The 3,945-nt window shown below is 37.3% G+C and overlaps 1 non-coding gene across 1 annotated transcript; it reads left to right on the forward strand.

The window, feature by feature from the left end:
• The first annotated feature begins 357 nt into the window (after nt 1–357).
• On the forward strand, nt 358–464 carry LOC112999864 (small nucleolar RNA R71). The gene has a single exon (XR_003265082.1). It is a non-coding gene; the product is annotated as a small nucleolar RNA R71 (small nucleolar RNA).
• The last annotated feature ends 3,481 nt before the right edge of the window (nt 465–3,945 follow it).

Genomic DNA, 3,945 nt, shown 5'->3' on the forward strand with positions numbered 1-3,945 from the left:
ATCTGTATGGTGATCTGCAAAAGAACATAGACCATAGACTCTTGCAACAGGTGCAGATGCATATTTTTGATTTATGGCAAGCTGAGTTACGAGGTTGACCAAGGCATCAAGTTTTCCCTCAAGCTTTTTATTTCAACAGATGAAGATGAATCCGGGGCCACCTCATGGACTCCTCTAAGGACAATAGCATTATTTCTTGCACTAAATTGTTGGGAGTTGGAAGCCATCTTCTCAATCAAATTCCTAGCCTCAGTAGGGGTCATATCACCAAGGGCTCCACCACTGGCAGCATCAATCATACTCCTTTCCATGTTGCTAAGTCCCTTATAGAAATATTGCAGAAGGAGTTGCTCAGAAATCTGGTGGTGAGGACAGCTTGCACACAATTTCTTGAATCTTTCCCAATACTCATACAAGCTCTCTCCACTAAGTTGCCTGATGCCTGAAATGTCTTTTCTGATGGTAGTGGTCCTAGATGCAAGGAAGAATTTCTCCAAGAACACTCTCTTAAGGTCATCCCAGTTGGAGATGGATCTAGGAGCAATGTAGAACAACCAATCTTTTGCCACTCCCTCCAGAGAATGAGGAAAAAACTTTAGGAAGATATGATCTTCCTGGACATTAGGGGGCTTCATGGTGGAACAAACAATATGAAACTCCTTAAGATGCTTATGAGGATCTTCACCTGCAAGACCATGAAACTTGGGCAGCAAATGTATTTGTCCAGTCTTGAGAACATATGGAACACCCTCATCAGGATATTGAATGCACAAGCTTTCATAAGTGAAATCAGGTGCAGCCATCTCCCTAAGAGTCCTCTCATGAGGTGGAGGTTGAGCAATATTCTCAATATGAAAATTAGTAGTTGATTGCTCAAAATCAAAATATTCAGAATTACCAGCAACAAAATACTCAAAATGCTCAAAATGTATAGAATGGTCAGGATGCACACTATGCCTAACTAATCTATGAAAGGTTCTATCTATTTCTGGATCAAAGGGTTGTAAATCACCTGGATTTCCCCTAGTCATGCACTATATGCAGCAAATCATGTGTTTTTCAAACCAGGGGAGGGTTAAAACTACAACTATAGTCAAATGATATCCAAATGAGCTGAAATTTTGTGAGGAACACCCTAAAATGATGAAAAGATAGCACAAAAAATTTCAAACAAAAATTCAAAGTCTAACTATGAAAACTACCTAGGCCAACTTTAGAAAAATAGGACAATAATACTTGAAAAAAAAACTTAGTAAACGGCTGATTTTTCGAGTTTGGGAGACCCCAACCAGCTAAAGCGGGTTTTCATAGTATGGGAAATTTTTCTCTACCCCAAATGCATATACAATAATAGTCATTATAATACTCGGAGCAAAAGTTATGGCCGTTTTAAGTTTTGCTAAAAACAAGTTCCCAAAATTTTTGCCTCTCTCAAATACTGCCACACCAAGTGCTCCTGGTATTTTTCACACAAAATATGGATCAAAAGAAACTACCCCAACAAAAATCAGCCAAAAATAAAAACTTTAACTATCAAAACAAAAATCGCTAATTAAATTACAAAATCAGTCGCTAGCTCCCAGTCGCTAATCACTATTCACAGCAACACACAAAGCTGAAACAGTCGCTAAAAATAGTCGCTAAACAGGGGACGCGACTGAAATGCAAAACAGAACGCTACACAAAACAAAGTAACTAAACACTATTATGAACCTTTGGCCCACTGCTCCCCGGCAACGACTACAAATTTGATCGAGGCTGTACCCCAATCAAATAAACATTAAAAATGCAATATCTAGGAAGTGATCCTAGGTCGTCTCCCAATGAGAAATGGTCAACCAAACGTTCATAACAGATAGTAATAAAACAATAACGAATTGAGGGGGGGGGGGTTGTTTGTTTTTGTAAATTAAACCGCAAGCAAATTCGAATTAAAGAAATAACAAAATTAAAACATGTTGTTTCCCCTTGATTCACAAGCAAGTCTCTTATCCTAGGTTACGAGGATTTATCCCTAATCAGTTCAACCACTTAATCCAACCCTAAATTAAATTACTAAGCGAATATTAACATAAGGCTATCATTATGTGATTAAGAAACACATACACCAATTAATCATGAACGAAACTGATCATTAAGCATGAACGTAAATTAAGCACAGAGACAATTAATCTAGCACTAAGCATGCATGGATTAATAGCAACAAATACAGAGCAATTGGTGAAGAGGAAAAACTGATTAGAATTCAATAGTAATAACAAAACCTCAAAGAGAGCTGTGCTTGATCCTTAAGAGAAAACAACGCTGGAGACTTAGCCTTCCATTAATTAGCAAAAAACGAAATTGCAATTAGAAGCAGAAAACAAAATTGCAGATTGAAGCAGAAAACGAAATTGTAGATTAAGCAGAAAAAGAAATTGCAGAAAACAAATTTTATTGCCACGTGAACAGTGTGCATGAACAGTAAAAAATGGAATTGCAAAAAACCCTAAAATTATTCTCTCCTCCAAAAACTCTTAAACTAAAACTCTGGTGCTATTATATAGGTCCTCAGCCCTAAAGCTTACAAATCTGTTTTAAGTCCAAGCCCATAAACAAAATAAAATAAAATCTGGACATGATAAGATAAGATTGGATGAAATAAGATCTGGACGAAATAAAATCTAGATGAAATAAAATCTGGATAAGATAAGATTTGATAAAATAAAATTGTCTGCTCTCTTCAATTCCAAGCCCAATTCCGGATTCAAGCCCAATTGCTTATAATTCTCCTGAAATTAAATTAAAAACACAAAATTAGTCAAGTAGGTCCAAATGATAAAACTGCATAATTAATTTGACAATTAAGGCTAATCAGTAATTAAAATGGTGACAAAAAGGGTTAAGAAATAGGAGGAAATAATGACACATCGCACACCTTGGCAACCAGTTTAATAAAGACCAGGGTGGATCCTCAAATAGGCCAATTCAACAAGGGCCTAACATCTTTCAGAGGACGACTAAGTTGGAAGAGTCCTTGACTCAGTTTATGTAGGTAACGATGTTAAATCATAAGAGTACTAAGTTAGCACTAAAGAACCTTGAAGTCCAGGTGGGACAACTGGCCAAGCAGATAGCTGACAAGTCATCCAACAATTTTGGAGCAAATACGGAAAATAATCCTAAGGAGGAATGCAAGGCTGTGATGACTAGGAGTAAAAGGTTGGTGGAAGCTGAGGATGAAGAGAGTGTGGTGTACAAGGAGCAAATGGGTGAAAAGAAAGGTGTTGAGGTTAAGGAAAATGATGGGAAGGGTAAAGAGAATCAGGAAAAAGGGAAGAAAATAATGGTTCATAATAAAGAGATGGAGAACCAAGAAAAAGAAAAAGAAAATGAGAAAAATGAAAAAGAAGAAAAAAATAAGATTTCAGAGAAGAGTAGAAGTGGAAAGCCACTGGACAAAGGTGTGGAAGTACCATATCCTGTGGTACCTTCCAAGAAAGAAAAAGATCGTCATTTGGCAAGATTTTTGGATATTTTCAGGAAATTGGAAATAACCATGCCCTTTGGCGAAGCTCTGCAGCAGATGCCGCTCTACTCCAAATTTTTGAAAGATATGTTGACAAGGAAGCATAAGTACATTCATCAGGAAAACATCATAGTGGAAGAAAGTTGTAGTGCTATGATCCAAAAGATTCTACCACCTAAGCATAAAGATCCTGGGAGTGTAACTTTTCCTTGTTCAATAGGAGAAGTCAATGTGGGAAAGGCTCTAATTGATCTGGGAGCCAACATTAATTTGATGCCACTCTCCATGTGTAGAAGATTGGGAGAGTTGGAGATTATGCCCACTCGAATGACTCTACAATTAGTTGACCGCTCCATTACCAGGCCCTACGGAGTAATTGAAGATGTATTAGTCAGGGTCAAGCATTTTATCTTTCCATCAGACTTTGTGGTCATGGA

This window comes from Glycine max, chromosome 16 (genome assembly GCF_000004515.6).
Source record: "Glycine max cultivar Williams 82 chromosome 16, Glycine_max_v4.0, whole genome shotgun sequence".
In the NCBI taxonomy this organism is placed as follows: domain Eukaryota; kingdom Viridiplantae; phylum Streptophyta; class Magnoliopsida; order Fabales; family Fabaceae; genus Glycine; species Glycine max.